Source organism: Gracilinanus agilis, chromosome 2 (assembly GCF_016433145.1).
Source record: "Gracilinanus agilis isolate LMUSP501 chromosome 2, AgileGrace, whole genome shotgun sequence".
Classification (NCBI taxonomy): Eukaryota; Metazoa; Chordata; class Mammalia; order Didelphimorphia; family Didelphidae; genus Gracilinanus; species Gracilinanus agilis.
Window position 1 is genome coordinate 82633380 of NC_058131.1, and position 22299 is coordinate 82655678.

Consider the following 22299-nt stretch of genomic DNA (forward strand, 5'->3'; position numbering starts at 1 on the left):
AGGAAGGAAGGACGGAAGGAAGGAAGGAAGGAAGGAAGGAAGGAAGGAAGGAAGGAAGGAAGAAAAAGAATATTGGTTCTTTCCAAAGGGTGAAAAATGGATGACATAATAGAAGGGGGAAAAAGGAATGTTATAATTAAAGTGATCCTGAGAGACTGATTTTTGCATAAGAATATGTTTGTTGATTATATCAGGCTTATTGTTAGGCCAGCATCATAACTGGCAAAATTGGCACAGGCCTCCAATGCTCTCTCAGGACCAGGGACCACCTGAGCTGGGTCAGGCAACTTAATAAACAGATTTTATTCAGCCCCTCTCAAACATTCCAAGACATCCTTAATTGGTGTAGCTATGCAGAGGGTTAGGCTAAGTATGGAATTTGTCTTAAATTAAGACCCCTTGGGGGTTGAAGTTAGTGACTTAGCAGGAGTCATTCCTAATGGAATTTGATTTGTAATAAAAAGCACAAGGGAGAAAAAGCAGTTTAATCAGGAGGCAAATGAATTCCTGCCATTGCATCAATTGTCTGTGTGCCTATTACTGTCTATGCTGGAGACTCTCTTTGGATTGACATAGGTCTAATCTATTGGAGCAAATCAACCTGCCATGCTTAAAAGGCATGGTATGATGAAAGGGCACTGGATCTGAAGCTAAATTCCAGGCATTGCCACTGAGAACTTGGGTAACTTTTGGTAAATCACTTAATCTTTCAGGGCTCCAATTTCTTTGTCTTTCAAATAAGGAGATCATACTATTGACCTCTCAAGTCCTCCTAAGCTGTAAAACCCATGGTGATCCCAATACAAACAAAAGTTTTGAAGTTATCAGCATTCTTTTTGCTTGTAAAGCAGCCTATTTGGATGAAAAATCATTACATATATGTATATTTACAAATATATAAAGCAAATTTTAACTAATGTTATCCCTTCTCCTCCCAAACCCCTCAAGGTACTGGGATGGTAGTGTATTTGGGTTTAAAGTCAGATCTTTATTATTGTTCACTAAATCTATTGATTCCATTGTAGTTGAAGTTTTTAATTTGGTAACCAGACTTAATTTAGAGGAATGGGATCCTAGAGAATGAATGAGCTGTAAAAGAAGGGGAAAAGATGAAAATGGGAAGAAGAAGTTAACTATGATAACACTTGCTATGATTCCTATGATATTCATATGTTTGTGACATGGTGGTCCAATGAATTCCTTTAAAGTTTAGGGTGTGGTCTCCAATTTTTCCTTTCTGCTTGAAGTATATTTTAATGCTTCAATAGACCCATGATTTCATCCATGTGGAGATTGCCTCCACTTGGGCAGATCTCAACCCCCCCAGATCCTATTAGGTAGTTTCATAAGTTGCTGTAGTTAAAAGATTTCATCAGTTGGTCAAATTTCTGGTGAAGAAGCTCTCTGAACTTAGCTAGGTTGACCCTTTGCTGATCTTGTACTCAAAATCATTCCCAGTTTTGTAAGGGTCTGCTGGAGCTCTCTATTAATGTACTCCATGAGAATACTGAGTCACTCATCTCAACACCATTATAAAATGTTGGAGAAGGACAGTAAAAGCTGAAGGATAAGGACCAGATGTGTCATCACATCAACCTAAGGATCTACCAGACGAAGTTTCCTCTACCTTCCCTGCTACTAGCACTCTTACAGAATCAGTCATCTAGATCACTGAGAGGCTCAGTAACTCGCCCAGGGTCACACAGGTGTTATGCATCAGAGAGAGGGGTTCTGAGTTCAAGGATATAAGATTGGAAATTGAATTTGTTGAAAATAGATTTAGGGTAAAGGACAGGAGGCATATTAGAGAGAGAGAACCAGACCTTGGCCTTAGGGTCTTTGGCTCCTCATCTAGCATTCTACTGGTTTCTAGTCCAATGTTTTTTTTTTATGGACTAGTCACTTACAGCTATTTTGGGCTGAATTACCTTGCCTATATCATAATGGGATTGGGACTTACAAGGTTCCATTCAGCTCTAAAATTCTATGATCCTACTGGTATTATTCACACTTCAGTTATTGAGGCACTTAATATATGGATTCTTAGGATTCTTTCTCAAGAATTAAGGTCAGTGCATCCAAGATTAAATAAACAACAAACTGGAAAAAATCTCTGACAAAGTCTTCATTTCTCAAATACAGAAATGAGTCAACTTTACAAGAAATCAAAATATTTCCCAATCGACAAATTTTCAAAGAATGTGAACAGGTAATTCTCAGATGAAGAAGTTAAATCTTTAGAACAGCTAAAGGTGGCTCAGTGGATTGACAGCCAGACCTAGAAATGGAGAGTCCTGAGTTCAAATGGGGCCTCAGATACCTCCTAACTAGGCAAGTCATTTAACTTAAACCTAGGCCTTACTCTCTTCTGCCTTGGAACCAATATTCAGTATTAAAATGTTCTTTTTAATTAGCTTTAGTCATATAAAAATGCTCCAAATCATGACTGATTAGAAAAATGCAAATTAAAACAACTTTGAGGTACTATCTTACACTCATCAGACTGGCTAACAAGACAAAGAAAGGAAAATGATAAATGTTGGGGGGAATGTGAGAAAGTCAGGACATGAATACACTGCTGGTGGAACTGAACCGATATAACCATTCTGGAGCAATCTGGAACCATGCCTAAAGAGCTGTCAAACTATGTGTTCCCTTTGACCCAGCAATACCACTATTAGGTCTGTATGCCAAAGAGATTAAAAATAGGTGAAAAGGGGGTAGCTGGGTAGCTCAGTGGATTGAGAGCCAGGCCTAGAGATGGGAGGTCCTAGGTTCAAAACTGACCTCAGACACTTCCCAGCTGTGTGACCCTGCCCATTGCCTACCCTTACCACTCTTCCACCTAGAAGCCAATACACAGTATTGATTCCAAGACGGAAGTTAAGGGTTTAAAAAAAATAGGTGAAAAGAACATACTTGCACAAAAATATTTATAGCAGCTCTTTTTGTGGCAGCAAAGAACTGGAAACTGAAGGGTTACTCATCGACTGGGGAATGGCTGAACAAGTTGTGGGATATGATTGTAATGCAATACTTTTGTGCCATAAGAAATGACAAACAAAATGATCACAAAAACTTGGAAAGACTTGTATGAAGTGATGCAAAGTGAAGTGTGCAGACTAAGAGAATGCTGTATACAGTAGCAACAATAATATACAACATCAGCTGTGAATGACAACTATTATCAACAAAGCAAGGATCCAGAACAACTCCAAGGGACTCATGAAAAAAAGGGTGTCCATCATCATAGAAGAAACAGTGTTTGTATGCAAATTGAAACATTCTATTCTTTATTCCCTCCACGAATTTTTCTCTAGTGTAAGCAATATGTGTCTTTTATACATGATGAACATATAATACATGTACAACTTATATAAAAAGAATTAAATTCAATGGCTCTATGTGTAATATGTATTGTATAGTTGGAAAATCTTGAACCCCTAAAACTACACTACCCACAGTTCCTTTCTGTATTATCTAGAATGCTTTCCCCTTTGTCCAAATTTTCATGGTCACATTTGTAGAAGTTCTGAAGCTCTGCCTCTCTCTCTCTCTCTCTCTCTCTCTCTCTCTCTCTCTCTCTCTCTCTCTCTCTCTCTCTCTCTCTCTCTCTCTTCTTCAGGAGCACGGCTGAAGTTAGTTTAGCACCTTTTCACTCTAGTTTTTTATGCTAGTTTATTACTAATAAAACTTTATTAAATATAATACCTTAGTTATTGGATATTAATTTTAATTTCTATAATATATAGCCTATCTATACACCTGATAGTAATTAAAAGATTTCATACATGGACTATGGATACCTATTTAATCTCTAGGTTAGATTATTTACTCCAGTCTGTTGAGAGGGGAAATAAACTCTCTCTACTCATCAGGTTAAGCTCCTGAGTTCCCACTGGTGAATTTCCATTTAAACAAAACAAATACTCACGGTGGCAATACTTTTTAGATTTTAAATGTGACCATTTACTTGGCAATAAAGCAAAATAATTAATTATATCACAGGTACTCACATTAAAGTAAATGCTAAGAGAATAAATATTACAATTCACACATAAACCTGGTTAACACTCATCCTTGGCTGTAGATTTTCTGGGGAAGAATTTATAGATCCCTGGCAGAAAGCATAATAAGACAGGAAAATCTATGTGCTTAGGAACTATAGACTTCAGGCTTTGATGCCATCTGTTAATTAAGGAATATCTGTATTACATGAAACTACTTTTCTGTTGCTTATCTACCAGTCTTCACTGCTCTCCAGCTGACCAAATTCTTTTCTCTACTAGAACTAGTAGAGAACTTACAATTCTTCAACTTATATCCATCCTTAAGAGGGTAGTAGAGAAGGGCTGACCTATTTAATTGACCAATAGTTCTCTTTAAGCCAATGAGCTGCAAACCTTGAGGCTGGTCTGGCTAACTATTAATTCACAGTGATGATTCATGGTCCAATTAGAACAAAGCTTTCAGAAAAACCTCTAAACCAGTGATTCCCAAAGTGGGCACCACCGCCCCCTGGGGGGTGCTGCAGCGATCCAGGGAGGAGGTGATGGCCACAGATGCATTTATCTTTCCTATTAATTGCTATTAAATTTTAAAAAAAATTTAATTTCCAGGGGGCTAAGTAATATTTTTTTTGGAAAGGGGGCGGTAGGTCAAAAAAGTTTGGGAACCACTGCTCTAAACAAACAAGCAAGTCTAGTGATCCTTTCACTCATCAGGGTACTGCATTGTCTAATTAGATCTCTATATTTCTTCCTATGCAGCAAGCAACTATAGACCTCTTTCCTTTTTCTGGTGGCTCAGTAGAAAAAGCACTAGCTCTGGAATTAGGAAGGCACGAGTTCAAATTTGACCTCAGACACTTACTAGCTGTGTGATGCTGAGCAAATCACTTGACTTCTGTCTTCCTCCATTTCCTAATCTTTAAATGGGGATAATAATAATAATAATATATATGTAAAGTATTTTACAAACTGAAAGCACTTTTAACATGCTACACATTAGGTATCATGGATAATGATATTTCACTATCTTTATCTTTTCTTTATCCATGTCATCAGGGTTATGGTTCTCATGTCCATGAGGCATTTTATACTTTGTCTTTGATCTCCAGTGCCTGGCACAAAGAAGGCACTCAATAAATGTTCACTGATTGATTGACAACTGTATATTTTGTGGAACCATGTATGTCGTAGCTCCTGGGGGGGGGGCGGGAAGAGTTGGGCTCTGCAGAAGGGATAAGAAATCATATTTCTGCTACATGTTAAGGTTCTCTCATGGCTGGGTATTCCTGACTTATAAGGTATCAATTGAAATTTAAAAGATGAGGTAGAAAAAAGCCACAGACTATAATTCAGCCATATCTTTAAACATTCTTAAGCCAGCTGTGACAGGGGAAATATCTATCAAATTGTACAAGATGGGGAATATTGGTTCTGAGTAAATCACGTTCTCTCCCAGCTATATCGACTTCTAAAAGATTTGACTCATGAATCCTGTAGCTAGTGTTGGGGCATAACTGGGGAGCAAATAAGTGTCATCAAAGGATATAAAATGATACCTATAGATTCATTCCAATTTTCCCTCTTTTACCTGGCGTGTATGTGTGTGTTAGACACTGAGTCTAATAAATAATAAATAATAAATGTCAGGTATTATGCTTTAGGCCATAGAAGGATGGTCTTACTAGGCTATTCTCCCTTGGATATGGGAACTTCTTAAAGAACAAAATGTTAACAATATTAGCCTATTGAGACTTCTGGATTTCACTCTACCCAGGCTGCAAAGTGAGATTCTTTGCTTAAAGCAATATACAGTGTCACAAATCTTCTTAACCTTGGGCCATTTGCTTCCCAACAGTTATTATATTTATTGCTAAGAAAGCCTCTTCTTTTTCCAACTTACCTTCCTCCACAGACTTTTTTTGGTATTATGCTTCCTGCCACTCCCATATCAGTGAGAGGATTTATTATCTTCTGGCAGCTTCTTAGGGGAAAAATGATTATTGTCAGAATGAAGTCATCTATTTGGAGAGTAAAACCACAGGCATCATTCAAGGGGCCATCCCCCAGCATCCCATGTATGTGCTGCTCTTTGGCTCCCCAAACTGTTACTACAGCAACTGAATTCTCTCATGGTTACCGATAAGCTACTGTCCCCTGGGGACCTGGAACAGATCCTTTCAAGTGACTTCTATTAAGTTAATATGTCCCTATCAGATTTATACTTAGAAGTGCTCTAATCTACGATAGTCAATTAAGAAAAGGGTAAAACCCAATGCAGGGCTCACCTGATACTCCAAGTAGAACTGCCACTAGTGGAGTATGATTGGGATGTTGTTGAGACCTTGAGGTGTTCTTAATGGTTATGGACAAAAGGATTTGTAACCCAAATAATAGTCTAGATTCTTAGCTTATTAATGATATAGCATCTTGTATGGCTACATATAGAGCAGCTAGGTGACACAGTGGATAGAGAGCCAGGCTTGGAGTTGGGGAGACTCATCTTCTTGAGTTCAAATCCAGCTTGAGATTTACTTACTAGCTGTGTGATTTTGGGCACAACCCTGTTTGCCTCAGCTTCCTCATCTGTAAAATGAGTTAGAGAAAGAAATGGAAAACCATTCAAGTATTTTTTATCAAGAAAACCCCAAATGAGGTCATGAAGAGTTGGACACAACTGAGAAATGACTAAACAAAAAACAAATAGTTACATGTAATTAAAAAGTAGAATGATGTATGAAATAGAGAGCTGGCTTATTCTTGGGTTCAAATTATACCTCTGGCACAAACTGCCTGTGTGATGCTAGTAAAGTCACTTATCCTCCAAATATTCTACAAATTGCAGAGAAGGTGTCAACCTTCATTGCTAAAAGGAGTTTCCTCAATGAGGGAGTTCCCTACACACTGTTCCTATCCACATCAAACTAAAGATAATCCATTTCCTATATTTGTCACATGAAACTACAGTAACTGCATGAGGCACCTGGGAGCTACTGCATTATTATAGCATAATTGTGACTTAGAGAGTTCATTTTGACAAAAATAAGAGGCATCTCAGGGCTTTTATTATTCTATTCATATGGTGTTTTCAAAGTTCTTCATTATTGAGAGGGAAAAAATCTTGATTTTTTAAAAGGAAAAGTTCAATTTTAAAATAAAAATGTGATATGAAACATGGGGAAAAACTAGTAAGATAAAACTTCACTGAAAGAAATATAAAGTCTTACATTTATGTGGGAAAACAATTCAACAATACAAATACAGGATAGGAGAGATTTGACTTGGCAACAATTCCTGTGAAAGAGATCTGGGATTTTCAATGGTACGCAAGTTCAAGCTGATGCAGCACTATGGTGCAGTCACTTAAAAAAAAGGGAGAAAATAAGTTAACACAGTTGTAGGCTTCATTAATATAGAAAGAGAATGTCCAGAATGGGAGGAAGATAATGGAGGAAGAGATTGCAAAGAAGCCTCTGTCTTCTTGTTCCCCTGAAAAACAGCGGTATAAATGTGACAAAGAATCAACACAATAAGAAATCCTCGAGGCATATTTTTAAAAAAATCATTCACAGAAATAAACAACTTAAAAAAGAGCTCCAAAAATGGGAAGATATTATGGATTAGAGACACAGAGAAAGGGTGGAAGAAAACTATACTAAAACAGTGCCGATGATGTTGCTCCCCATAGTAACCTCAGAAAAAGTTAGATTTTATCATGGGACAAAATAAAATGGATGTCAAATACCCTACAAGAGTTAAAGAAAGAAGTGAAGTTGTCAAAAATAGGATGAGATTTAAAAAGAGGAACTAAATGCAATTAACAAATCTCAGGATGATGATGATGAAATGTGATACTTTAGAAATATTTAGAGAAATATAAATAAAAGATTTCTAGCCACATTGGCTTCCTGAAAGGGAGGTATGCCTATTTCAGCACCAAACCAAAAGATAAAGAAATTCTATGAAAAATTACAGTAGGCTACTTTTTCTATTTCATATAATCAGTCAGTACAAATGACATTTTAGTTTCACTGGTGAGTCATTGAAAAGAAGGGACAGTTTAATTTGGGTTTTGATGCTTATGTGTGTGTGTTTGTGATTAATTAGTGTTTTAATTAGTGATTATTAGGTGTTTTGATTCAACTCCTTTAATTTGTAAGTTATATTTAGTTTTATTTTGGAGGAATTACAGATTTTAAGGCTCAAAAGAATCGCAATGGGCACAAATTGTGTGCTGAAAAATGCTACATTTTGTACAAATTTCTCTTTATATTATCATGTTGGTGGCATATTTTAAATCAAGAACAACTTTCCATGAGGATATCAAATACTATCTTAGTTGTATCTATTTTATTTGCAGTATGTGAATAAGCTATGAGTGAGGAACTGAGTCAAAGACTTTGACTAAAATAAATAGCAAATAATAAAGAAAGAAAAAACAAATAAAAAAATAAGAAAAGGAAAGGAAAAAAATGGAGAGTGCCAGGTCTGGAGTCTGGAGGACATGGGTTCATATCTGGCTTCAGACACCTCCTAGCTGTGTGTCCCCGGGTAAGTCACTTAACCCTGTTTGTCTAACTCTTTCCCTTCTGTCTTAGAGTTGTTACTAGGACAGAAAATAAGGGTTAAAAAAAAAAGCATTATGGCATTCATGTACAGTCTTTCCTAAAAGATGACTTTGCCTTCTAATTTCCTAGGAAAATTAAGTCCATCATAAACTTTCTCATCTTTTCTACTCCATCCTATGTATCTTAACCTATTCCATCTTTTCTTGTCTCCTCTGGGAGCCTGCTACATTCCATTCCTTCTCTCTTCGCAATCCTGATGGCAAATCTTATTTGCCTGCTTAAATCTCATTAAAATCTTCACTTGACCCTGCTATTTCCTGAAACTATTGTTCTGTGTCTGGCCTTTTTTTCACTGCCAAGAACCTGGAGTGGTCTACCTTCCCTGCCTCTACTGGTCTCTTCTTCCTATTCTATTACCCACCTTCTCCTCTATATTCTCTTATCCCTTGGTTTCCAAGAAAATTCTCTTTCCTTGCCCTTGTAAAAAAGACCCTGGCTTTGGAGATAAAGGACTTGGGGTTAACACCCCATCTTTGACACTAGGGCAAGTCACCTACCTCCTCTGGGCATTAGTTTCTGTCATTGTAAAAATGAGTGGACTGAAACAGATGGTCCATGAGGTCTCTTCTAGCTCAGTCTATGACCTCGTCATCCCATGACCTCCTAGATTGGGAGTTCTTAGCCATTTTTGTGCCATAGACTCCTTTGACAATCCTATGAAGCCCTTGGATACTCCTCAGAATAATGTTTTAAAATAATTTTAAAATCTGCTTCAGACACTTCCTAACTGTGGTACTCTTGGCAAGTCATTTAACCCTCTTTGTGTAGCCCCTGCCTTTCTTTCTTAAAGATGCTACTAGGACAGAAAATAAGGTTTAAATAAATTAAAGGTCTTGCTAAATTTCAATTAGAAGTTAGTGAAAAAGGTGTATTATTTTATTTTATTTTACCATCCAAGCCCACAGACCCCAGATTAAGAACTCTTGGTCTTAACTAATCTTGAACTTAACCATATACCCTCTTCCCTGGCTCCATTCCTATTAGTTATGTCATCTCTGGGTCTCTGGGGACAAACCTGCCAAACCAGTTGGACTGAGTTGCTAGGTGTGGATTATTTAAACCAGGGCTATTTACTTAATTACTTCCCTCCACTGCCCTCTTCCTCTCCCCTTAGGGAAACTCAATTCCTTTCCTTTTTTCCCAGAAGCATAGCTGAATTTGCTCAAGTATTATTGTAATAAAAAAATATCAAATGATCTTAAGCAAAAGAAACTTCAAAAACTTGTCTGAGAATGGGAAATAGTCATTTCTATGAATGGTCTTGTCTTTCCTTTCTTTATTCTTCCTCCATCCTTACAAATTTGGTTCCTTTCTCTTCTCTGAAAGCTAGGTGAGATCTAGGTGGCTATCTTCCCTACAGTTGTCATGCACCGATAACTGCTTTTTTTGGACTCACTTTGACTTTTAATGTGTGTGCCTTGCCTAAAATTCTTGGTGTAGCTGCATACCAGAGCCATCTTTTATGATATGTTCAAGATAGATTGATTTTTCTTGGATCAATCTTATTTCTTGGCCCCATTTTTTCAAGAGAGCTAGCTTCAGTGTCTTTCCTGGGTTTTCCCAGATTCCCTCCTGTGTTGATGTAGTTGATTTGGGCTGTGGAATTTTTGCAGCATCACCAAAAAGATGTTATCTTTTGGTGGTCCTCGGAATAAAAATACCCCATTAAACTTCTGAACCAAATGTCTCTGTGTTTTACTGAATGAGCAAACTGTATCATAGTGAACATATCTGCCTTGTACCCTAGAAAATTTTTTTTAATGTTTTATTAATTGCTATTTAAAAAAATTAGTCATTTCCTAATGACTCTCTGATTTTGTTAGGAGTCATCTTTGAAATATGTAAGTAGAGTTAAGCCAAATAAATCAACACAATGGCTGTGTCTGACAATGAGTGGCTCCTCTTACATCAATAACCCACCATCTCTCTGATGAGAAACAGAAGGCATGCTTAACTAGAAATTTTTCTTCATATAAATTTAGAGAAGTTTAAGATCAGAAAGTCAGAGATTTAGAGCTGGAAGGGATGTTAGGGGCCCTCTGATCCAACCTCCTCATTTTACAGCTAAGGAAAGACTAATCTAGTCTTTAGGCAATAATAAAGATTCTTCAACAACCAAATAGTTATGTGTAAAAAGCCATAGAAACATTTACTGAATTCTACGTCTATAATGTAGACCAGGTTACAGACAAAATGAGCTTCATTCCTTCTAACAATAGCTTTAAATTCGACTTCATAAGAGGGGTTTAGGGAGTCAGAAATAAGACAGGGTTCTGGGAAAAATATTATGAATTCATAAATATTTAATATGATGGGAGATATCTTTAAATTGTATAATGACTTTTCTCTGGACAAAGGTTTTGAGACATCTGGGACTAGCTTTAAACTTCAAGATAAACTGCTTGCAGTAAGAAGCTTAGATAAAGTTTTGTTTCTATAAGTGTGTTTTATTGGGTTATCACTATAATTCCTGGCCTGTTCACATGAACAAAAGACTGATTTTTGAGCATTCTAGGAAAATGAAAGACTTCTCAGAGCCAAAGCCCATTCTAATCTTCTGTGATTGGAATTCATCAATATTATTTTATGATTTTCCTGTCATTACAGCATTAGTAATAACAACTTATTCTATTGATTTTAACTATCAATAGAACCTTTGATTATTACTGCTTTAAGTACTGGAAACTAAGTAATGCCCAAGGGAATATGAGAGATCCACTGTTGACAAAGAAAGCCAGTTAGTTCTGCCATTAATTTATATTGCTGAACCAAGAGGATCTTTGACGCTGATGTTTTGACATTTTTATGACATAATCTAAAACACCACTCATTCAGGCCAATTCCATGGCCTCTACAGTTTGACAAGAGAGATCCTGCCACATCCTTCTCATGCAACACCCGAAGAAAAGGCAGGGATTTAGATTTAGGCTGAGGTTTGAAGGTGATTTCCTTGTAGTCTCTCCTTAGAACTTACAGTTCTAAAGTAAGTGCAGATACTCATTCCATAGAGAGCTTTTCCTTATTTTAACAACAATTTGATGGCCTTAGGGTACATTCCCAAGAAAAGCACCTTGGGCTTGGATCAAGCATTCTCCACTGTAAGAAACTGAATTTAGGTTTCATATTAAATATGAGAATTCTAAAGTAATATTGTGGTCCCGATTTAAAAATATTATAGCTTAAGTCAAAATGACTTTTAGGAACTTTATTTACAGAGGTAGAAAGAGCAAAACTGGAAAAATGTAGATGAAGATACAGAAAGTACTATCTAGATACAAAGCACCCTGAGTTTAATCCTAATGTCTCCAGACTACAAATGCAAATCCAAAAGCAAATCTCACCAGAATCCCAAGTCCTAATTAGGAAGCTGAAATCCAAAGAGCCAGGAGACGCTGAAGACTCTGCAGAGAACCCTCATTGCACATGAGGCTAAGGCCACCAAGAATATCACCAGAACACATGCTGAATGGAGTATCCCACTGAAGTGCCAATGAGCAGAGAGGGTCTCCTCACCAAAGAACCAAGGAAGGAATCATTCCACCCACCACTGCAGGATCCAAGGAAAGAGTCCCCTCCTCCAGTCCAGCTCACCCATGCAGAGTCTCCAAAGACAACTCCAAAGGAGAAGTTCAAAAGAGAAGTCCCTTGGACAGGAAGTTTAGGAATTTTTATAGTCCTTTTTCCATGTCACTTCCTGTCCCTTCCCCACTTTAGGAGAACCAATCACAGTCTTTCAATTTGCCTAGCACTGCCCAAGGAGGGTCTGTGGGTGTGAGTACATTGGCCTATGGAGTTGTCACCCACTCTAGCAAGTGAATTCTGAAGTCTCATACTTAGTGACTGGTAAGGTACTAATTAGGGGTACTTAAGTTTTTGATTGATTAACTCAAAAGTTGCTGATAGATAGACAAAAAGAGTTTGATTCACTCTTTACAGCACTCACCCTTCTATAAATTACAGTGGCTCCCTATGATTGCTAGGATCAAATATAAACTCTTCTTTTTGGCATTGAGAGGTTCTCAAAATCTGGCACCATGCTACCTTTCCAGTCTGATTATTTGTGACTCCTTTCCATACAATTTCTGGTCTAGCCATATTGGTTTTCTTTTTCTTCTTTTCATGTCACATGGAATCTCTCATCTCTGTGTCTTTGTATTAGTTGGTTTCCTCCTCTCTCCTCCCAAACCTCCTTTATTCCTTCTTTTGGGATTTTATGTGTTTCTCTCAAAATTTAGCTCAAGAGCAACCTACAATGGCAGTATTGATTGGATTGCTATTGCCAAAAAAATAGGTAGAAAGGGAAGGGGCTGGCAAGAAAGAGGTAAATGAACAGTGGCTTTGCAAGAAGATAGTGTATTTTTATGTCTGTAGTAAGTTCTCACCAAAGAACATGGCCCAAGGAGGAATCTAGAGGTATACTTGATGTAAAATTGCTGCAGGAGTGCTGCCTTATATTATTATATCTTATATCTTAATATATATCATTATATATTATATCTTAATATATGCATATTGTTTAGAGTTTAGAGTTACTTATTTTTTGTACTGAAAGAAGGAAAGATAACAAAAATTTAGGGGGAAATGTTCAGAAGAGTATTATTAAACTAAACAAAACAAAACAGAAAAAAACGAGCAAATGAGAGCATATCCTAATAAATCCTGATCTTTATGCTTATTTTTCATTTCCGTGAAATTTAATGAATTACACAAATGCTGAAAATATCCTTGAAGAAAATATGATATGGGTGACGGGTTGATTCAGGTAGTTCCCTGATCAATTTATAGCTTTCAGGGAAGTAAGACTTCATATGCCAGAATCCTACTATATGTTGTTTACAAAAAGCATATTTGAGGCAAGGTGACACACATAGAATAAAGGTAAGGGACTGGAGCAGAATTTATTGTGCATTATTTAAAATAAAAAAAGGCAGAAATAGCAATCACAATCTCAATAGATCCAATTAAAAGAAATAAGGAAGGAAATTACATCTTGTATTATAAACAATGAAGTAATATCTATACTAAACATATTTGTACCAAGTGGTATAGTCTCTAAATTCATTCATTTATTTATTTATTTTCTTAAAACCCTTACCTTCCATCTTGGAATCAATACTGTGTATTGGCTCCAAGGCAGAAGAGTGGTAAGGGTAGGCAATGGTGGTCAAGTGACTTGCCCAGGGTCACACAGCTGGGAAGTGTCTGAGGCCAGATTTGAACCTAAGACCTCCCGTCTCTAGGCCTGGCTCTCAATCCACTGAGCTACCCAGCTGCTCCCCTCTAATTTTTAAAGGAGAAATCAAATGAATTTCAAGAAAAAAATAGACAGTAAAACTGTACTAGTGCAGACCTCAACTTCCCTCTTTCAGAACTAGATAAGTCAAATAAAAAATAAATGAGAAACAAATAAAGGAAGTGAATGAAATCTTAGAAAAGTTAGAACTAATAGTTCTCTGGAGATAATTGAATGGCAATAGAAAGGAATGCACCTTCCTTTCAATAGTACATGACTCCTACACAAAAAAATGACCATGTATTAGGGCATAAAAACTTCACAACCAAATGTAGAAAAGCAGATATAATAAAGGCATCCTTTTCACATCGTAATGCAATAAAAACTATAATCAGTAAGGCTCCATGGAAAGATAAATAAAAATTTAATTGAAAACTAAAAAAATCTAATGATAAAAAAATGGGTCAAAGAACAAATGATAGAAATAATCAATAATTTTATTATTGAGAATGACAATGAGGAGACAACATATCAAAATTTACGGGACATAGCCAAAGCAGTATTTAGGGGAAAATTTATATCTGTAAACACTTATATCAATAAATTGGAGGAAATGAAGATCAGCGAATTGGGCATGCAACCAAAAAAAAGTAGAAAAAGAGAAAATTAAAAATCCTCATTTAAAGACCAAATTGGAAATCCTAAAAATTAAAGGACAAATTAATAAAATTGAAAGTAAGAGAAATGTTAAACTAACAAATAAGACTAGGAGTTGGTTTTATCAAAAAACAAATAAAATAGACAGAGAGTTGGTTAATTTGATTAAAAAATGGAAAGAATGGGGGGGGGGGGGAGAAGCTGGGTGGCTCAGTGGTTAGATAGCCAGGCCTGGAGCTGGGAGGTTCTGGGTTCCAATCCAGCTTTAGATACATTCTAGCTGTGTTACCCTAAGCAATTCATTTAACCCCATTTTGAAGCCCTTACTGCTCTTCTGCCCTGGAACTGATACTTAGTATTGATTCTCAGATGGAATGTAAAGGGTTAAAAAAAAAGGGAAAGGGAATAAAGAAAGCCAAATAATCAGTATCAAAAATGAAAAGGGTGAATTCACTACCAATGAGGAAAAAAAGTAAAGCAATCATTAGGAGCTATTTTCTCCAGTTATATGCCAATAAATCTGACAATCTAAGTGAAATAGGTGGATATTCATAAAAATACAAAATGCCCAGATTAGCAAAAAGGAAACAGAATCCCTAAGTAATCCAATATTTTGAAAAAAAGAAGTTGAATTCCCTAAGAAAAAATCCTCAGGGCCAGATGTATACACAAGTGAATTCTATTGAACATTTAAAGAACATTAATCCCTTTGGGAAATGAGGCAGAGAAGGAATCCTACCAAATTCTTTTTATGAAGTAAATATAGTGCTATTACCTAAGGCAGGAAGAACAAAAGCAGAAAGAAAATTATATTCCAATTTAATTAATGAATATAGATGCAAAAATTTTAAATAAGATACTAGCAAAGAGATTACAGCAATATAACACAAGGATCATCATCCACTCTGACCAGGTCAGATTTATAGCAGGAATGCAGAGCTGGTTAATATTAGGAAAACTATCAGCATAATTGACCATATCAATAATCAAACTAATAGAAATCACATGATTATCTAAATAGATGCAGAAAAAGCCTTTTACAAAATACAACACCCATTCCTATTGAAAACACTAGAAAGTATAGGAATGAAAGGGCCTTTCCTTAAAATAATAAGCAGTATTTATTTAAAACCATCAGCAAATATCATCTGCAATGGGAATAAGTTACAAGCCTTTCCAAAAAGATTAGGGGTGAAGCAAGGATGACCATTATCACCACTATTATTTAATAGTATATTAGAAATGCTAGTTTGAGTGATAAGACAAGAAAAATTAAAGTAGGCAATGAAGAAAGTAAACTATCACTCTTTTCAGATGAAATGATGGTGTACTTAGAGAATCCTAGAGAATCAACTAAAAAACTAGTTGAAATAATTAATAACTTTAGTAAAGTTGCAGGACACAAAATAAATCCACGTAAACCATCAGCATTTCTATATATTACCAACAAAGTCTAGAAGCAAGAGTTAGAAAGAGAAATTCCATTTAAAATCACTCTAAACAATATAAAATTCCTGGGAATCTATTTGCCAAGGCAAATACAGGAATTACATAAACACAATTATAAAACACTTTTCACACAAATAAAGTCAGATATAAACAATTGAAATTTCTTTTTAATTGCTCATTAACTGCTCATGGGTAGACCAGGATAATATATAATGACAATTCTATCTAAATTAATTTATTTATTCAGTGCCATGCCATTCAAAGTACCAAAAATTACTATTTTATAGAACTAGAAAAAATAATAAAATTCATCTAGAAGAACAATAGGTCAAGAATATCAAGGAAAACTAATGAAAAAATATGTGAAGGAAGGTGGCCTAGCAGTACCAGATCTCAAATTGTATTATAAAACAGCAATTTCATATAGACCAGCATCTCACATTCTTCACAAGACAAGGTCAAAATGGATATATATAATCATATAAAGTTATAAGGAGTGATACCATAACTAAACTAGGAGAAGACAGGATAGTTTACTTGGAAGATCTTTGGAGAAGGGAAGAATTTACAACTAAATAAGAGATTGAGAGTATCATAAGATGTGAAATGAATAATTTTGATGTTATTAAATGAAAAGGCTTTGGTACAAACAAAACTAATGCATCCAAGAGTAGAAAGGAAACAACAAACTGGGGGAAAAGTTATAACAGATGTCTCTGATAAAGGTCTTGTTTCTCAAATTTTTAAAGAACTAAATCAAATTTATAAGAATACAAGCCATTTCCCAACTGTAAAAGTCAAAGGACATGAATAAGCAATTTTCAGATAAAGAAATCAAAGTCATCAATAATCTTATGAAAGAATGTTCTAAATGACTCTTGATTAGAGAAATGCAGATTAAAACAATTCTGAGGTACCACTGCACACCTATCAGATTGGCTAATATGGCAGTAAAGGAAAATGGTAAATGTTGGAGGGGATGTGGAAAAATTTGGATACTAATTCATTGTTGGTAGAGTTGTGAATTGATCCAACCATTCTGGGGGGCAATTTGGATCTATATCTGAAGGCTATAAAATTGTGCATATCATTATTAGGTCTTTATCCCAAAGGGGTAAGGGGAAAGGATCTATTTGCACAAAAATATTTATAACAACTCTTTTTAGTAGTGGCAAGAACTGGAAATTAAGGGGATGTCCATCAATTAGGGAATGACTGAACAAATTGTGGTACATGTTGGTAATGGAATACCTTTGTACTATAAGAAATGATAAGCAAGATGATTTCAGAAAAAGCAGGAAATATCTGCAGGAACTGATGCAGAGTGAAATAAACAGAACTAAGAGAACACTATACAGAATAACAGCAATATTAGATGATGATTATCTCTGAAAACTTGGCTACTCTTAGCAATGAAATGATCTGGGAAAATCCTGAAAGACTTTTGACAGGGAATGTAATTCATGTCCAGAGAAAGAACTGTTGGACTCCTCTTTCACATCAGTGTATTTATGCTTTTATTTGGGAGTTTTGGTTATGTTTGACTTTGCTCTTACAACAATGACCAATATGGAAATGTGTTTTGCATGACTATAAAAATAAATTTTAATTTAAGAAGACTTTATCTAGAACAGATGAAGGACCTCATGAAAAACTTCATGTAGAAGATTGCTCTTGATGTAAATTTGATTGAATCTTCCTTTGGAGGATATAAAAGATTCCCCTTGGGACTTCCTGGAATAGGCTTCATGGATATTGATCAAACTGATTTGTACCTGCTATTTTGGGACAAACTAATGGAAACAGTGACCTTTTGTGCTGACATATGTGCTGACTTTCCTGCTGGGTGGATCCTTTTCCTTCACCATTTTTCTGGAGAATTAAGAGAAGACCTGGGTCCTGGGGGGTCTCACTTTAATCCAGGAGCCATTAATGTTTACTTGTGACAGAAACACATGAAAAATTCTTGTGCTCACCCATTTACCAAACGAAAGTTCCTGAACAAAACTAAGTTTCTGCTCCCCCCTTCTTTGTGGCTTTAAAGCAATGGAATTCAAGCTTTGGAAGGTTATTCAAAGCTGCAAAGGTTTTAAGTAGATATCTGGCAACAACCTGTTTCTGTAGTTTGAGGTCTGGTCTGAGTACAGAGGGGCTCTTTATCAGACAGCTGGCCAACAGGCTTATGTCTTTAAATCATGATGAGTGTGAATGATGAATCCCCCTGAAGCGAATACATTATTTGAATTAATACTGCTCATTTCCACTAGGCTGGAACCAATGATCATATTTCAATTAGTTATAACTTTGAATAGTGCGAATTTGGAAGTATTAAACACATCAGGGAAATTCATTTTTTCCCCTAATTGAGATCTAGCTATTTATAGCAACCCAAGAAATAGATAAAACTTCAGAAAGGCACCCCCCAACTCTCCTCTCTTCTTAATTTCCCTATGATGCTTGAGAGCAACATTATACTCTCAGTTATGGCCTCTTAACCTCTCTGTCCTCCTTGGCTCTTCATTCTCTCTCATCCCCTTTATCTGACCTTTGGCTAAAGCCTGCCTATTCTATCTTCATAACGGTTCTCATATGGTACCCTTTCTCTTCTCTGAAGGTATAGCCGCCTTGGTGCACATCCTTATCATCTCAAGCTGGACTATTTCAAAAGCCTGCTAATGGGCTTACCTGCCTCAAGACTTTCTTCACTCTGACTCATCCTCCACTTGTCCAACTGACCTTCCTAAATTGACCACATCTTCTCTGTTGGAAGTGGCTCTCATAGCATCATTCTTTAGTTCAGGTTCAATGTTGGATGAAATGAAGCACTTGAAAGTCACTGAATGGTTAAAAAATGGAAGTTTACTTTCTCCTAACATAGCAAGAATATGCAATAAAGATGCAGTGGCGCTTAGGGTCTCCACACCAAGAACCCCTCATCATGTTGATGTGATGAAAGACATGGAAACTTGAGAGGTCTTAGAAATCTACTAAGGCTGGTGAGTCCTGACTACTTTTGTGACTGAACTTTTTATGCCCCATTAGAAAATTCCATTGGTGAAGGGAAAGGGGGCAGAGATAGCTTAGAATAAGGGGAGGAGAGGGGACCTGGACTTCCCCCTATATAAGGGGGAAACTGAGTCAGGTAAATGCTGGTAAATAAAGTCGTATCGCCCTACTCTTTCATCCTTCCCTCAATAAACTGCAGAGGCTCTAGGATTCAATGGGTTTGAATGTCTGCCACAGATACGAAGTACATTAGTGACTAGAGATTAATGTCAGAAGGAAGTCTCAATTGGTGGTGAACTTAGCCCTAACAATCACACAGACAAGTAGCTGAGGGAATCTTCTCTCTTCCTTTTTTCCTTTCCTATAAAGAATTTGACAAACTCATTCAAATGAAGTTAACATATGCCCTGATACTCAGATACTTTAATGTGATGATGACTACTGAGGACAATGACATAAACCACATTGGAAAATGTTATTTGGGAGCAAGAAATAAAAGAATCAAAGGCTTGAAGTCTCATTCCTGTACAACACGAAGATATTCTTTGAGAAGATTAAGAAGGCATTGGTCTTAACAAGTCCTGAATGACATCACAAGGAAGAACATTCTCCAATCTTAGCAGACAACAACTGGATGCTTATAGATGAAGCAATCTTTTAGAGTCAGCTTTTTGCGTGCAGTCAGATCATTACTATTCTTGTTCATTTGTTTTTCCACATAAATTTCTTTTAACATTTTATCCTCTCTATAAAACAGCTCATTTAAAAATATTTATTGTATTAAAATCTTTAAGTTAATTTAGGGACTATTGTCATTCTTCTTCTTTAGAATTTATTCATCTATAAGCCCTTGGAGTCAATTTCCTTCTTATTATGGTATTTTTTGTCAGTATTATTTGTGGAGACCTGGAAACTTTTTTTTTTGGCTTTTGGCAGGCTCATCAGACCTTACATTTTAATTTTTCTCCTTTAGGAATTAAGACTTGGTTTTACATTCACTGTTGCCACATACTCTTCCACTTGGGTTCTTTTCATCCCAGGTGATTGCAGAATATTTGAGTGGGAAAAGACTACATGGGTTATTTAGTCCAACTTGTACCTTCTCAGAAATATGACCTATTATATTCTTAATAAGTAATAAGTGATAATTCTTATTAAGTAGAACTTCTTTTTAAGTGCCTCTATTGTCTGGGAAAGTAAAACTTCCAGTAAAAAAAAAACACCATAAAATGTTATCCTCAAATAACTGAATTTGATAGAGGGGATCTCAGCAGCCATCTAATCCAACCCATATTAAAGGAATTCTCTTTGTAACCTACCCAACAGAAATCTTAGATTGCTTTGGTTTTTAGGAGTTGTTTTCCAGATGTCTCAATATGTCCTTCTTCGTCTTTCTTGTATCTTCTTAAAGTTAAGAAATCCAAGTCTAATCCAGGTATATTCAAGAGAAGATTGAAGTTTCCAAACTCTCCCATACACCTTTCTTTCTAAGAAAGGAGATCCTTTAGGTTTTCTAATGGTTTTTACTTCTAGTAAATATAAGGAAACACACAGATGTTAAAATAAAAAATAAAAGAAAGCATTCATAAACTTATTAGAAATCTTAAGAAGGCCATAGTAGAGTCATTTCTGATCTTCACTGCGAAAATAGTGGAAGGTTTCCTTTATTGGACTTTGTTTTCTTAGGAGTCAGTTCCACCTTCTACCTTTTTTATTCTGAAAGTCTGGCTTCTTGGGTTTTCATGTCTTCCTGGGATGAGGCATTCTTTTTCTTAGTCTTTCCCTTGGCCTCTCATCCTGTTCTCTGCAACTTTCTATCTCTAGAAGACTCAGAAGAGGACATCAATGTTGATAGTGTGTAAATAATGTTTTCAAAGAGCTTAGTACAGTTTCTTTACCTCTAGGAAATTTTAGATTAGTGCCTAGAATGGCATGCAGAAGAAGGATAGAAAGAAGGAAGGAGAGAAGGAGAAAAAGAAAGAAGGAAGGAAAGAAGGAAGAAAGGAAGGAAACAAGCATTCATTAAGTGCTTACTGTGTGTTAGATATTGTACTAAGTTCTTTACAGATAATATCTCATTTGATCCTCACACCAATCCTGGTGCTAGGTGCTCTTATCTCCATTTATAGTTGAGAAACTTGAGGCAACCTGAGGTTAAGTGACTTGTCCAGGATCATTCATCTAGTAACTCTCTGAGGAAGGCATTGAACTCAGGAATTCCTGACTCTTGGTCTAGCATTCTATCCACTGTGCAACCAAATAATAGTCATCATTTTTGGTAAAAGATTTTGTAAGGGATAATAGCAAAAATGAAGTTTTGCATTTACTATTGATTTTCTTGCTACACAAGAGTCTTTGCCTCCATTGTTACTCACAATTAGGATCTGATTGGATTTTTTTTTTAAAAGATGGGTCAAAGTGAATGAAATTTGATCTCAAAAGGAAACTATTTCTGCCATAAGCAGCCTAGTGTCTTGAGCAGAGTATGTAGTATGGAGCAGTAAAATGGCTGATTAAGCACCTATTTTATGTTGAAATGTCTAATGTTATTTTAAGAGAACTTGGAAAAAAGTAATTAACATAGGAAATAGAACTTTAGGGAAATAATGCATGTGGAAATCCTTAGTATCTTTTATTTTTTACTTGTGTATCACCACATTTTCATTATCCCTTACAATAAATAATAAAAAAGAAAGAAGAAATTCAATAATACCAACCAACATATCACTCAAGTTTTCTACTTTTTAAGCAGTATTCCATTCTTACAGTCCTCTCCCCTCTGAGGAGGAGGTATATTAATGTCTCTCTTTTGGGGGATTAGCAAGCTTCAATATTATAATTTCACAACATTCATTTTCAATATGATTTGTATATTACACAAGCCTTGAATATTATTTTCCTGGTATATATTTACTTTATTTTGCATCACTTCCTATAAGTTTTTCCATGCTACTGTGCAATAATCATATTCATTGTTTCTTACAGCCCAGTCATATTCTATGGTCTTCATTTATTACAATTTGCTTATCTATTCTCCAATTGATGGGCATCTATTTTGTTTCCAATTCTTTGCTATTACAGAAAGCATAAGGGTCAGCTAAGTGGCTAAGGAGGTAGAGAACCAGACCTGGAGATAGGAGGTCTTAAGCTCAAATCTGATGTCAGACACTTCCTTGCTATATGACCGTGGGCAAGTCGCTTGAGCCCAATTTCCTAGCCCTTAATGTTCTTCTACCTCAAAACCAATACTTAGATTCAATTCCATGGCAGAAAGTAAGGGTTTTTTAAAAAGACAAAGCATAAGTACTCAGTTGCTCAA